Source organism: Protopterus annectens, chromosome 14.part0 (assembly GCF_019279795.1).
Source record: "Protopterus annectens isolate FY-2018-M chromosome 14.part0, PAN1.0, whole genome shotgun sequence".
In the NCBI taxonomy this organism is placed as follows: domain Eukaryota; kingdom Metazoa; phylum Chordata; order Ceratodontiformes; family Protopteridae; genus Protopterus; species Protopterus annectens.
This window is the reverse complement of record NC_056748.1, coordinates 539,838,797-539,855,260: the sequence shown is the minus strand read 5'-3', so window position 1 is coordinate 539,855,260 and position 16,464 is coordinate 539,838,797. Positions and strand designations below refer to the sequence as shown.

The 16,464-nt window shown below is 41.8% G+C and overlaps 1 protein-coding gene across 1 annotated transcript in view; it reads left to right on the top strand.

The window, feature by feature from the left end:
- The window catches only part of LOC122788696 (collectin-46-like), a 952,730-nt gene that overhangs the window by 746,377 nt on the left and 189,889 nt on the right, over nt 1–16,464 (top strand). The gene's annotated exons all lie outside the window — the stretch shown is intronic.

The window sequence follows — 16,464 nt, the reverse complement described above, 5'->3', positions numbered from 1 at the left end:
ATATCATCTAGGTAAGCAAGGCAAAATCTTCTGCTACTCCTAGAATATGATCTACCAGCCTCTGGAAAGGAGCTGGAGTATTTTTCATCCCAAAGGGCATCTTTGTGAACTCATACAAGCCAAAAGTTGTCACAAAGGCTGACCTCTCTCTAGCACTGGGTGTCATGGGCCCCTGCCAGTACCTCTTGGCAAGATCAGTGGTGGTAAGATACTTAAACCCACCCAGCTGCTCTAGGCCTTCATTTGTCCTAGGCATGGGGTAAACATCTTACTCTGTGCAACTATTTAATTTCCTGTAGTCCACACAGAAACTAGTGTTGCCATCCTTCTTTGGTACCAGCACCACTGGAGAGGCCCAGGGACTGCTGGACTCCTAAATTACTACTAGTTCCAGCATTTACTGTATCTCCTCCCTCAGAGTCTGTTTGACTCTCTCAGGCACCCTATAACGGGCCTGCTTAATAGGCCTTTGGGTTCCTGAATCCACATGGTACTGCACCAGGTGGGTGCACCCTGGTTTCCCAGTAAACATGTCCCCAAACTCCAGTAACACTGCTTGGATTTCTCAAACCTGGGTAGGCAATAGCTGCTGTGACATTGCTACCCCTTCCACTGAGGTGTCAGTCCGGGCCTCACTGAGGAGAGCAGTCACCAGATCCCTCTCAGACTCTTCCTGCAATACACTGCAAATACTCAGCACAAGGGCCTGCCTATCATGGTGAGGTTTCATCATGTTATCATGATGCAATTTGTACACCTGCCTCCTGCCTAGCAGCTCTACCATGTAGTTAACATCACTGATCTTCCTTACTACATTGTAGGGTCCCTCCCAGACTGCCTGCAGCTTGTTGGTTCTGACAGGAATGAGAACCATTGCCTGCTGCCCTACAGTATACTCTCTATCTCGATCATTCCTGTCATACTAGACATTTTTTGATGTTGGGCTTCTGCCAGGTTCTCCTGGGCCAAGCCCATTAGTTCCCCAAGCCTTGTCCTGAGGTTTAGGACATATGCCACAACAGACTCCTTGTGGAATTCACACTTACCCTCCCACTCATCTTGAATCAAATCCAGAAGTCCCCTCACCCTATGCCCAAACAACAACTCAAAGGGTGAAAAACCTGTGGAATCCTGGGGCACCTCTCTGTAAGCAAACAACAGATGGGGCAAATATTTGTCCCAATCCCTCTTAAACTGGTCTTCAAATGCCTGTAGCATGCTTTACCCCACAGTACTTTCACAGACAAGCCAGCAGGTCTGACATGAAATTGGCACCTCTGTCAGTCAGTATTTCTTTTGGGAAATCTACCCTGCTGAAAATCTCTAACAAAGCATTTGCCACTTTTTCTGCCTCCATGGAGGACAGAGCCACTGCCTCAGGATATCAGGTAACATAATGTACTACCATTAAGATATACTTTTTCTCTGTGGAACTTGGGGTATTCAGAGGCCCCACAATATCCATAGCTACCCTCTGAAATGGATCCTCAATCACAGGCAAAGGCATCAAAGGCACTTTTACCTTGTCTCCTACCTTGCCCAACCTTTGGCACTGCTCACAGGTCCTGACGTACCCTGTTACAGCTCTGAAAAATACAGGCCAATAGACGTTCTGCATAATATGTCTCTTTGTATGTTTTATGCCCGTATAACCTGCAAAGTGAATATCATGGGCTATGGCTAATAAGTGACAGATGGTAGGCTCTGGGCACTACCAACTGCTGAACTCTATCAGCATCTAGCCCTCCCTGAGGGGTCCTCTCTCTATACAGTAACCCTTTGTCACAGTATACGGATTCCCTCTTCCCTTGAGAAGCAGGTGCCTCACTAACTACCTCCCTCAGGCCTTGTAATGTAGGGTCTGAGAGCTAAGTCTGTCTCAACTCTCTCTTTGTAACCCTTCCCAGTGCCCCTTCCACAGGAAGTCTGGTATCCTCTGACAGTGGTGCCTCACTGTCAGCCTGGGTACTATTGTTCACCTCTGCACTTGCAGTCACTCTGTCCAAGAGAAGCTCAGTACCCACAAGCAGCTTGTGGCTCATCTTCAGTCTCACTGGTACAGGGTAGCTCCCTCCCTGAAGTAACCACCTCACCAGTCCTGGCTTCAAGTGTGCAGTCTGTGTGGGTCTCCCCCAGGCTACCAGACCCACATGCTTGTCTCCAAGCCTGACTGCATGTAACTGCATGCACACAGGGTACAGCATTACCAAAATCATTCCCATTCAGGACATCTGCAGGGATATCCTCAAATGCACCTACTTGCTTGCTTCCTTTTCCACCTTTCCAGCCAAGGTGAACCCTAGCCAAAATTATTTGGAATGGGGACCATCCTAAAGCTCTGATTGGAGTAGACTGCCCAAGAAAATAGTGCTCCTCTGTAACTATTGCAGGCTTCACAATGGTTAGGTCAGAGGCTGTGTCTCTATTAGCCATGGCCTCTTTCCCATCCACTAAGATATGATATAAGCTCTTGTCGTAGTTTGATAACCTTGTTGTCTCAAGACAGCCTACTGTTGGCATTTTGTCAATCCCACTTACTGGCTCTCCCACCTTGCCTCCATGGACATCTATATGCTACATGGCCCCATTGGATGCATTTAAAATATTTAACCCTTGGTCCTGGACATGTACCTGGATTAGTGGCTTCTCATCCTACTGGCAGACTCTGTTGGGGCAGTCTGGGCTGCCCACCATGGGTTCCCTTAGACCAATGAACAGCACGGGGTGTCCCTTTCCTGTGTTGTGATGTCCTGCATACTAGGTATAGGTCTCCCTTCTTCCCAACCCATTAGCAGTAGTGCATTGTCTATCAGCTAATCAGATTCTCATGTCCTCAGGCAAAGTGCTAAGGGCTGTTCCCCTCACCAAAAGTTCTGTCAGCCCTTCAAAAGTGGTGATCTGCCTTCCACTCACCCACCTATGAAAATAAGTGCTTAGTTCAGCAACATATTCACACACACTTTCATCTGCCTTGTGTCTATGCTCACGAAACTTGTTCCTATAAGCATCAGGTGTTAACTTAAAATATTCTAGCAAACAGTTTTTTACAACATTATAATTTAAACAATCAGTATCAGAAAGTTTAGAAATTACAGTTACAGCTTTACATGAAGTAACATGGTCAGAAATCATACCCAGAGCCCATGGTCAACATTATAATGTTTACATACCCACTCAAACATATGAATGAAACTATCAAAATTATCCCCCTCTGTAAATTGTGGAAGAAATTTACTGACATTTATTGTTTCTGGGGTTCAGTTACTCCCTTCCCCATTACCTCTATGACTGTGGCGAAGAGTCACCATCTCCTTTTCATGTTGTCTATGCCTCTCATTCTCCTGAGCCTCCAGATGTCTCAGTCTCTCTGCTGCTTCTCTTTCCAAATGTTTGGCTTCCAACTCAAGTTTCTTTAACTCCAGATGTATTTTAAGTCGTCTGTGGAAATGTTGAGCTATCCATTTTTTGAGAGTTGTACATCTCCATCACCACTGTGATTGTCCTCCTGGTTGCTATTTTGTACTAAAGCTGCAATCATGTCTGCTTTAGTCAGGATGGCATGTACCAGGCCTTTCATCTGGCACATCTCAGCCAACTGGCCCCTTGTGAGCTTGCCATACTCCTCTGCGGACATGATTGCCTGCTTTCCCTGACTAACCAAGCTAAAAAAAAAATAAAACAATTGTGATATGAACTGTGAATGTTCACTGCATGGCTGATTGAGTGTACAAATGCCTTCACTGACCACTGTACACAGGCTACAGGAATTCAATATCCACACCACTACAAGCCAATTAATATGTGATGTGGCTACCTCACCACTGTCAACCAATTAATATGTGATGTAAATATCCTACCACTGCCAATTATATGTGATGCCCCTGCACTGGCCTAGTAATCAAGGATCCTCAATCCTCACCACTGGCACCGGTGAGGGACATACAAATTGGGAGGATGACAAGTACACACACAGTAAAATACAATTTCCCTTAAGAGCACACAGAGATCACAGTCAGTCTGGGGCTGGTTTCTCCTTCTTTCTCCAGATCCCAACTAAGACTCCCCACTGGCACAGCTATAGGGTCAAGATCTTAGCTGAGTGGCCAAGCTAAGACCTCCAGCACCATCTCTGTGCAACCAGTGCTTCGTGTCCCTGCCCAAGTAGCTGACACACACACACTTTAAGATTTGATTGGTATACAAACACACACACACCTGGCAGAGGCTGGCACAGGTTTACTAGCTATGACCCCTTCTGCCCAGACTATAAGATAGTTATCACTGCCACCTTCCAGCTCTTCATCAGTTACTCTATGGCCCTTACAAAGGAGACCAATCCTATTGTGTAGTGTTACTATTATCCATATGGTAAGTATAATCAAGACTAAGGCTATTTAGGAGTGGCCTGTACAGTGTCACCAAATTCATATGCAAGTACTCTAAGAGCTTAAACATCTCTAAACAAATCAGCCACAATTAAAATGTTTAAATATATTTGATAATAAATAACAAAAGAACAAGACAATACTCAAACAACACAGTAACTACTGAGTTCAGAATCACATGAAATATTTTAAAACAACATTGCAGGACAGTCTCAAATAAATACAGAAAACATATAAACTAATATTTACTATATTCCAAACTATATCTAAAAGAAATTACTTTTCCCTAGTTACTTACTATTAGTAAGATGCAGACAGAAATGCTGATGATGGATGTTTCCAGGTCAAAGGCAACATACAAAATGCCCAGCTCCCTCTCTGAGAGAGTCCTTAAATTATTATCACATATTACTGCTGGGTTTGCCTGGATAATATCACTCTTTGTCACCTGCCTTCAGTTTCCAGGCTAACAGAAACTAAGAATTTTAACATCTCTGTGTCAAAAATACATATTTCTCAGATGTTTGCCTAGGACTGGAAGTCATAAAACAATTAAACACTTTTACATTTTAAACCTAGTAATTATTTCTGTTTCAAAACAATAGAAGAACCTCTAGCTCTAGTCATTGTGTCTCTTTCACTGAAACTAAGAGATACCACAATAGTAAAAAAAATTCAGATTATTTTCTTGAAGTTTTGCAAGTTACCTCTATATGTTTCAGCTTCTACTATTAATCACACATTTGCACAGGTATATAGTTTATATACATTTCTGTTCTTTTCCAGTAGGGTATGCCATGGTTAAATTTTAGCTCAGTACATTACACACACTTCTGCACCAGTAGTTTAATTTACACACAATATATAGTTCTCTTACATTTGTAAAACAAGCAGATGAATCATATTAATATTCACAAATGAAATATGATTATTTACAAAATTCCAGATAGCTGGGCTGTTAGTGTCACCCCCTCCCCCAAATGAAAACTCAAGCTAATTTTTCAAGTGTGCCTTGAGAAGCATTGCTTGAGAGGGTTGACAGTCCAACACAAATGGGCCAGCAGATATTAGCAAGCTGTAATAATTTATTAATGGGCTGTTAAAAGCACATATAATACATAAAGCACAGACCAGTTTCAGCTATCACAACTTCCAGCCTTCCTCAGTGTTTAATTACATGCTAATATCCAGTGCCTTAAATTCCCTGCACCTATAAATCAATTACAACACCACTGGTTAATTACAGATGTTCATTTAACCCAGGTGAAAACATAGCACCTAACTTGATAATCCACTTCCCTTCCTTTGCATCCAAAAGGCTATGTCATTTGGCTTTATTAGCCTTGTTTCCCATGATCCTATCAATAACTGTAAACCTAAAAACAGCATTGGGATGTATAAATGTATGCTTAAATAGTGCATTAGTCATTTTCTTTGTCCTGATGGCACTTAAATGTTTCAAAATGTGAATCCTAAGGGGTCTAGATGTCTGTCCCACATAAAAAGCATGGCAAGCACAAGTTACTAAATATATAAGCCAATCTGTCCCACAATTAGCAAGGAAGGAAATATTGAAGACCGTTACAATGTGTACAATGACCGCAAGGCATGCAACCAAATAATAAGTCACCTGTCAATGTCCTCTGTACAGTATCCCCCAAATCTTTGTTGGCATGCTTATAGTGGCTCAACTGGGATCCAATATGCCTCCCTCTGCGGAAAGGGAACAGACACCTATCCCCCAATAGGGTATGGAAAAAACCCTCCACCCTTAGAATGTTCCAATGTCTATGAACTGTATTAATCAAAATATCTGTACTCCTACCATAAGTAGTAACAAGACGAATGGTAGGATTTTGATTTTTGTATTTTGTTTTGTATTGTAAGGTATCTTGCCTGTCCAATAATGAGACCGTATTGCTGGCTCTCAAAACATGGCCCATCAGGTACCCCCTGTCACTAAATCTTGAAACAAGATCCTCCCTATATTGTGCAAAGTCTTCAGGCCTCGAACAAATTCTTTTTATTCTAAGGAATTCAGACTTGGGTATGTTCTTAAAGATATTGGGTGGATGAAAGATGGAGGCATGGAGAAGGGAGTTGTACTGGGGGCATTTCCTATAAACACATGTATCCAATGTATGGTCATCATTCCATATGACCAAAACATCCAAAAAGGTGATCTTGTGAGTATGGTGACTGGCAGTGAAATGAATGCCCCACTTATTTTTGTGCAGATAGTTGACAAATTCCCCCAAATACAACTCATCCGATCTCCATACCATCCAGCAATCATCCAAAAATCTCCTCCAAATATCAATTTAATTCATGTAGATGTTATGAGATGGATTGTAAATGATAAATTCTTTCACATAGGCCAGGAATAAGTTGGCATAAATGGGGGCAAAAGATGCCCCCATTGCCATATCCTTAGTTTGCCAAAAACATTGTTCACAATAGAAGAAAACATTCTTGGTTAAAATGTGTTCAGCTAGCCTGATAATAAGAGTATTTAGTCCTGGAGGATATAGTTCTGACCTATTTAACCAATATTCAGGGCATCAAGACCAGCCCAGTGGGGAATATTGGTGTAAAGGGCCGAAACGTCCAAAGTACACAATAACCACCTGGGTTCCAATTGTGTAGCAGTAATAATTTGGAGGAATTCAGTGGTGTCACAAAGTCTGGAACGCACCCATTTAAGTAAGGGTTGTAATTTTAAAGTTAGATACTGGGATAGGGGTTCTGTGATAGAACCTATTCCTGAAACAATGGGCCTTCCAGGTGGGTGCTGCAAATCCTTGTGAATCTTTTGAAGGAAATATATGTATTGATTTGAGGGATCCATAACTGTTAAGTGATGTAATTCATGTTCTGAAATTATTCCTTCTTCCCTAGCCTGGGCCAAGAACTGGTCTATTTCCTTTTTAAATCTGGGGGTAGGGTCCAAAGGCATACCCATGTAATACCGTCTATCTGCCAGTTGCTTCATGGCCTCATCGTTGTATTCGTTCCAGTTCATGACAACCACTGTACCCCCTTTGTCAGCTGACAAAATAACCAAGTCTTTGTTGTCAATCAATTCAGATAAGGCCACTTGCTCGAACTTTAAGAGATTGTTGGCCTTACATATAGCTTCCCTGAAATTATAATGTATATCTTTCAAAACTGAAGTCTGAAACATAAGCACATTAGGGTGCATAGGTGGTTTAAACTTAGACTTGTGATATGAAAATTTATTAACCTCACAAGCATCATGACCAGAATCCTTAAAAAATATTCTTAAATTCAACAACCTGCAAAAAGGACATGATATCTTGAGCTAGCTGATCTTCCAACACAAAAAAGGGAATAAAGTTCAATCCCTTGTTAAGTATCTTTATTTGGGTGTCAGTCAAAGATACATTTGAAATGTTCAGTACATTATGCTGTGTGATTAATTCCAAGTCATCAGTTCCAACAGGGCATCCATATTGCCTATTTTTCCGGTGTTTCCTGCCCCCCACTTACCTACCGTTATCTAAAGGGTTGGCCTTCTTGGGTAATGGAGAATCCCCCTGGTGTTGTGTATCAAGATCAGTTGCCGATGATGATTCATCACCAGATGTCTCATTATTGGAACTGGAATATATGGATCTCTTCAAAATGGGTCTAGGTCTCTTGGGCTTACCCCCTTCATGTTGGATCATTAAATCTAAGTTGTTTATTTGTGCTTGTAAATTGTGTTCCCTTTTCATAGTCCCCTACATCCCTTTGGAATTTCCTGGTCTTTTTAGCTTTTAAGTATTGTTCCAAATTAGTAAGTTCTTAATTAACCTATCCATACAAGTTTGGTACACTGATAGTCCCTCAAATGTCTAGATAGTATCACATAATCTAGTAATTTCCCCCACATCAGAATCAATAGTTCTTTCATAATATGCCAATAATACTTTTACAAAACCCATAGAGGCCTGTTGCTGTGCTATGGCCCATTGGTCTGTTAAGTCTGCATCAATTTTGGCCACCAAAGGTTGAAGGTGAACCTTCAATCCATGGGGGCTAGATTTTTAGCTAAGTATGCCTTAAATAATTTGGCATGCCAAATATTCATTCTAAAGGAGCTCATTAGTTTCGTTAGGTTCTGAAAATGGCTCTCACAATTAGCTTCTAATGTAGTCAGGAGGGATTCCTGGAAATTATGGGCATCTGTGCCCAACCCAAAAACACCCAAATCATCCTTGTCAGTCGACAATCCCTTCAAAATCTTCACAAGATCCATATCTAAAAATATGAACAGTGGAAGAACCTGTAAATTAAATAATATCAGTAAGGTTATGTGATTCCTAGTATGACAGTAAACCTAAATTACCAAATAATAATGCACTAACAGTAGTGCATACAGCTCCTATATAATGGGAAATCACCAGCAATAAACAAGTGCCCAACACAAAAATGTTAGAAACGTAAAACCTCAACAGTCAAACATCGCCAGGTACATAGACTATAATAGCCTTTGCTCCTGCTTGAAACAAGACTCATAAAACAAATAAATATTACTGAGCAATGCCATGTCCCTTTTTTGTCAGAAGATAAATCACCAGTATTTAAACAATAAAGATACCACTTTAGAATCAGCCTTCTCAACCACCATTTAACAACAAAAGGACAATAATGGCCTTTGCTCCGATTCATATCAAAAAATGTATCAAACCTTGGACTGATGTGAAGTCCCAATATATGGAGCAATCCTACGTATCCTGTGTAATAATGAAAGCTGTTGGAAATTTAGTTATGTTGGTGATAACCCGAAAGGTTTCTGCTCTAATGCAGTACTAAAAAAGTGGCCTATCAACCAAGAATCACCACAACCAAACTGATATAGATTATCAACAGGACAACCATAAATAAATTGCCCCGAAATATGTGCTCACTAGTAAGTAAGTTGAGGCCACCCAGAACCTAATATCTTGCATGTACAGTAATGCTAGAGTTATATATATGTGTACCTAAGATAAACTAAGAGTTGCTAAAGCACCCAAAGATTCAAAAAAGCCCCCCCAAGGGAGTAATAGGGACACATCATCTGAACACAATTAACTAATGTTGGATGTCCAAGTTCATAACATCATAGCACACATCCCCATTGCTAATCGCAGTGTTGTTACTGCCTGAAACATCACATATCCAAAATAAGATATGTTAATAGTTTGTTAATATCACCCAAAAACATACCAAAATCCCTTTTATGTCACCTTATTGGTAGTACTATTGAAATCATAGACACCAAATAATAAAGGATGTGACTACTTAATGCAAACCCCAACCCTTTCAGCTTGAAAATAAACATTAGGCTGAAATGCTGATGGTTATACATACAAATCGCCAAATGAACATACAAAATTGACCCAATAGATGAAATATATCTCCAGGCATAAACTGTTCACTCTGTATAATGACATATAACACCCCTTCATATAACTGATATTACAATTAGATCTAAAGTGATAACAATGTCCTTGCAAAAATGTTCATGATATTTGAAACAATGGCAACCATCACAAGGGCCCTTATGTTGCAAAAAAGCTTTGAAATTTGAAGAAATTTGTCAACTATCTGCACAAAAATAAGTGGGGCATTCATTTCACTGCCAGTCACCATACTCACAAGATCACCTTTTTGGATGTATTGGTCATATGGAATGATGACCATACATTGGATACATGTGTTTATAGGAAATACCTCCAATGCAGCTCCCTTCTCCATGCCTCCATCTTTCATCCACCCAATATCTTTAAGAACATACCCAAGTCTCAATTCCTTAGAATAAAAATAATTTGTTCGAGGCCTGAAGACATTGCACAATATAGGGAGGATCTTGTTTCAAGATTTAGTGACAGGGGGTACCTGATGGGCCATGTTTTGAGAGCCAGCAATACGGTCTCATTATTGGACAGGCAAGATACCTTACAATACAAAACAAAATACAAAAATTGAAATCCTACCATTCGTCTTGTTACTACTTATGGTAGGAATACAGATATTTTGATTAATACAGTTCATAGACACTGGAACATTCTAAGGGCGGAGGATTTTTTCCATACCCTATTGGGGGATAGGTGTCTGTTCTCTTTCCACAGATGGAGGAATATTGGGTCCCAGTTGAGCCACTATAAGCATGCCAACAAAGATTTGGGGGATACTGTACAGAGGACATTGACAGGTGACTTATAATTTGGTTGCATGCCTTGCGGCCATTGTACACATTGTAAGGGTCTTCAGTATTTCCTTCCTTGTTAATTGTGGGACAGATTGGCTTATATATTTAGTAAAATGTGCTTGCCATGCTTTTTATGTGGGACAGACATCTAGACCCCTTAGGATTCGCATTTCAGTACATTTAAGTGCCATGAGGGGGGAGAAAATAACTAATGCACTATTTAAGCATACTGTTATACATCCCAAAGCTGTTTTTAGGTTTACAGTTATTGATAGGATCATGGGAAACAGGGCTAATAAAGCCAGATGGCATAGCCTTTTGGATGCAAAGGAAAGGAAGTGGATTATCAAGTTATGTGCTACGTTTTCACCTGGGTTAAATTAACATCTGTAATTAACCAATGGTGTTGTAATTGATTTATAGGTGCAGGGTATTTAATGCACTGGATATTAGCATGTAACTAAACACTGAGGAAGGCTGGAAGTTGTGATAGCTGAAACCAGTCTGTGCTTTATGTATTATATGTGCTTTTAACAGCACATTAATAAATTATTACAGCTTGCCAATGACTGCTGGCCCATTTGTGTTGGACTGAATTCCATTTGCATTTTGGAGCCGTGCAGTAGCCATATGGGCAGGAAGTCATGTGGTGTTTTGAGAGGGTTGAGCCTATCTGGGAATACATTATCCCATTCCCTGTCTTGAGAGCCCATCTGCGTTGGCATTGCTAACCCCACTGTGGTGCTGCACTGTTATATCATATTCATGTAACCCTAGGCTACACCTTAATAACTTGGCATTTTGCTGGCTGGCTCAATGTAGCCATGTTAAGGGATTGTGGTCTGTAACTACTGTGAATTTTCTTCCATACAGATAAGGCTGAAGTTTCTGCAGTGTCCACACTATGGGTAAGCATTCCTTTTCTACAGCTGCATAGCATTCCCTCCTGGGTTGGAGCCTATGACTGAAATATACTACTGGGTGCTCTTCTGTCTCTGAGGAAACTTGGCTAAGTACATCCCCCCCCCCCCCATGGTTTGAAGCATCCACCTGCACAATAAATTATTTGCTGTAATCTGGACTGGCTAAACCAGGGGGGTCCTCCCAAAGCTCCTACACACTTCTGGAATGCCTGCTGACATGCTGGGGTCCACACTACCTTATATGGCCTGTTTTTCATTGTCAGATCTTTGAGGGGAGCAGCTATGGTACTATATTTGGGGACAAACTTACTGTAGTACCCTGCTGTCCCTAAGAATGTCCTCACCTGCTTTTTGGTAACAGGGGCAGACCATCCCTGAATGTCTTCCATTTTGGCAGGTTCTGGGCATTCTTATCACTCCCCACTCTATGTCCCAGGTAGGAGACTGCTGACATACCCACCTGACATTTCCTGGGCTTAATGGTCAACCCTGCCCTCTGTAATCTGCCCAGCACCTCCATGAAATGCTGAAGGTACTCTTGCCAGGAATGGCTGTAAATGGCAATATCATCTAGATAAGCAAGGGCAAAATCTCCTGCCCCTGCTAGGATACAATCTACCAACCTCTGGAAAGTCGCTGGTGCATTATTCATCCCAAAGGGCATCTTTGTGAACTCATATAAGCCAAATGGAGTCACAAAGGCTGACCTCTCTCTAGCACTGGGAGTCAATGGCACCTGCCAGTAACCCTTGGTAAGATCAATGGTGGTAAGATACTTAGCTCCACCCAGCTTCTCTAGGGCTTCATCTGTCGTAGGCATGGGGTAAGCATCTGACTCTGTGTGAGTATTTCATTTCCTGTAGTCCATACAGAACCTGGTGCTGCCGTTCTTCTTTGGTACCAGCACAACTGGGGAGGCACAGGGACTGCTGGACTCCTAAATTACCCCTAGTTCCAACATTTATGACATCTCCTTTTTCAGAGTCTGTTTGAATCTCTCAGGCATCCTATAAGAGGCCTGTTTAATAGGTCTTTGGTGTCCTGTATCCACATGGTGCTGCACCAGCTGGGTGTACCCTGGTTTCCCAGTAAACATGTCCCCAAACTCCTGCAACACTGCTCGGATTTCTTGAACCCGGGTAGGGGATACCTGCTGGGACATTCCTACCCCTTCCACTGAGGTGTCAGTCCGAGGATCACTGAGAAGATCAGTCATCAGATCCCCCTCAGTCTCCTCATGCAATCCACTGCAAATACTCAACACAAGGGCCTCTTTTTCCTGGTAAGGTTTCATCATGTCAGCATGTTACAATCTGTGCACCTTCCTCCTGCCTAGCAGTTATACCATGTAGTTAACATCACTGGCCTTCCTTACCACCTTTTACAGTCCTTCTCAGGCTGCCTGCAGCTTGTTGTGTCTTAGAGGAATGTGAACCATTACCTGCTGCCCTAGAGCATACTCTCTAGCTCTAGCATTCCTGTCATGCCAGACCTTTTTTCTGCTGTTGGGCTTCTACCAGGTTCTCTTGGACCAAGCCCATGAGTTCCCTAAGCCTTACCCTGAGGTTTAGGACATATGCCACAGCAGACTCTTTGTAGAATTCACACTCACCCTCCCACTCATCTCAAATCAAATCTAGAGGGCCCCTCACCCTATGCTCAAACAACAACTCAAAGGGTGAAAAACCTGTGGATTCCTGGGGCACCTCTCTGTAAGCAAATAACAGGTGGGGCAAATATTTGTCCCACTCCCTCTTAAAATGCTCTGCAAATGCCCGTAGCATTTTCTAAAGTGTAGAGTTTAACCTCTCAGCAAGACTATTAATCTGCGGATGGTATGGGTGGTCTTTAGGTGCTTCACTCCACAGTACTTAAAAGACAATCCAGCAGGTCTGACATGAAATTGCCACCTCTGTCATTCAGTATTTCTTTTGGGAAAACTACCCTGATGAAAATCTCTAACCAAGCATTTGCCACCTTTTTTCCTCCATGAAGGACAGAGCCACTGCCTCAGGGTATCTGGTAGCATAATCTACTAACTCTAGGATATGCTTTTTCCCTGTGGAACTTGGGGTGCTCAAAGGCCTCACAATATCCATAGCTACCTTCTAAAATGGCTCCTCAATCACTGGCAAAGGCATCAAAGGAGTTTTTATCTTGTCTCCTGCCTTGCCTACCTTTTGGCACTGCTCTCAGGTCCCGCAGTACTCTGTTGCATCTCTGGAAATCCCAGGCCACTAGAAGTTTTGCATAATCTGTCTCTTTGTATGTTTTATGCCCTTATGACCTTCAAAGGGAATATCATGGGCTATGGCTAATAGTAAATACCAGGAAAAAACTCAGTCCAGCACACTGGATCCAATAAAGGCACCTGGGTAGAATCCCACTTCCAGACCAATGTTCCAAATGTAGTAAAATCTTTAATTTCACAAGAAGTGTCAAATAAGATTAAGCACTTTCATTCTACACAGGGAACTTCATCAGAATACACCATCATTACCATCAAACACTTAAGTAACGCCATAATCCAGCCAATTAATTACATCATAGAAAATCTATTGGTCCCTAGCTAATTGATACTAAAAAGCCCTGTTAACTATTAAACACAAGTTACAAATAAATAAGGAATACTAAAACTATGAACCACAAATAAGAAAAAACAAGTAAACATACATACATTTCTAGGTATTACAACTAGTTGCACTCAATATATTAAACATGTATAAAAATATATTAATAATTTCCTTATAACATTTTTTGTTTATACTCAATATTTTAAGGCTCTTCTTTTTATAGCAACAGAACAATAGAATAATGCTCATTTAAACCGGGGGAGTATAGGCATCCATCCTCAGCTGCCACATAAGTTCTCTGTACTCAAGACTGGTTTCCCAGTCCCCACCCCTGTCAAAGGCTTTAACCTGCTCCAATACCCAGAACTGAAAACTAGCCTGGGTGCAACATAAGGAATGCTTATACAAGGCATTTTTTTCTTTTCGTTTACTGATCTCATAAATGTGCTCGTAAATCCTTTGTTTTAATTTTCTCTCCATTTTCCCCACAGAGAATGAGAAACACTCAACGCAATAAGCCAAATAAACCACCCCTTTGGTATAACAACGGTAATATCCAGTTGCTATTAGACTTCCAAACATACCCAAAAATCTTAATTCTGACAAATTAGAAATGTATGGGCACTGGGGACACATCCCACACTTAAAGGTACCTTTTCTACTATTATTCTCTTTACAGTATGTGGTAACTTCAAAATAGGTTTTCAGATTTGGACCTCTTCTGAACCCATATTTCACCATCCTCAAGAACACATCCAGGCTATTAGGCATACTTGAAAAAAGATCCCAATACCTCTGAATAATATTTTTAACTTCCTGTGTATCTCTATGGATATTGGTCACAAAATATAATTCTTGGTCTTGACCTACATCTCGCCTCATACCTACCAAGTGTCCCTATGGCTAATATTGCCAGATGGTAGGCTGTGGGCACGATCAACTATTGTATTCTCTCACTCTCTAGCCCTCCCTCAGGGGTCCACTCTCATAGGTTCATAGGTTCATAGGTTCATACTAGGCTATCTGCCCGAGGGCATTTACAAGCCTAGCCCATAGTTTTGTGGCTTACGCCACCCCTTTAGTATGGGGAACTATACCCATTATTTTGCTGTGCCTCTGTTGAGCAGTGACACTGAGGTAATCCCTGGGGTATATCTGCGATCTCCCATCCATTGGTCAAGATTTCTCTTGAACAAGGCCAGCGAGGTGCTCTGCCTCACATATACCGGGATTTTATTCCACAGCATAGGGAGTCTTTGGGTGATGAATCTATCCCTCCAGCACGTCCTATTAATAGCCGTGTCGAGGTTTAAGTCTCCCGCCCTTGTGGCTCTGACGGATCTAGATTTTTTGAGGTGAAGCATATTCATCAAATCTGGGTTTGACATGGCCTTGTATGTTAGGCAAAGGTCACCTCTGAGCAAGCGGTAAGCGACTGAATAGAGCTGGAGTTCTTTCAGTCGGGCAGCATAGGACAGATGTTTGAGACCCTTTATCCTTTTGGTGAGGAACTTTGTGGCCTCTCCAGCTGCTGCAAGTGTCGGGTCAGATACATTCCGAATGGGGCATTGTACTCAATCATTGGTCTGATGAGTGATGAGTATAGGGAGACTATGACCTCCCTTGATCTAGATGAGAATCCCTTCATGATAAGGTGGGCAATGTAGAAGGTCTTCCTAACTACTTTAGCTACATGGGTGTCGAATGACAGACTACTATCAACCTGGGTCCCCAGGTCCCTGATAACTTCTTCTGTACTCAGTGGATTGCCACCTATTTGGTAGCTAGGGGTAACCTTGTTTTTCCCGAAGGGTATGACTATGCATTTTTGGCATTTAACTTTAGGCCATGGCTCTGGCACCAGTTATCCGTTTCTGTGAGACCCTTCTGAAGGATATCTGTGTCAGATGTGTTTTCTACTATGGCCCAGTTTGCAGTCATCTGCAAACTTTGTCAGCCATAACCCTCCTGTGTTTGCTTGTACTGGAAAAGTAGATGCCAAACAAGAGTGGGCCCAGGACTGAGCCCTGTGGTACACCACTTGTGACAGGCTTTGAGTCTGACATGGCGCCAGCAACTCTGACCCTGTGGGTTCTGTCACTCAGCCAGTTTGCAACCCATCTTGTGATGTATGGGTTAACATTTAAGCTGATGAGTTTTTCAATGATACCCGAGTGGGGTATTGTATCAAAGGCCTTCGCCAGATCGAGGTAGGCTGTATGGACTGCCTTTCCTCATCAATGGCTTTGGTGACTGTTTGAAAAAGTCAACCAAGTTTAGAAGGCATGATCTGCCTTTGACAAAGCCAAACTGGGATGGATCCAAAGTCTGCAAATTCCCTATGTCTTTATTTATGAGGTCCATTATGATCCTCTCCATGGCTT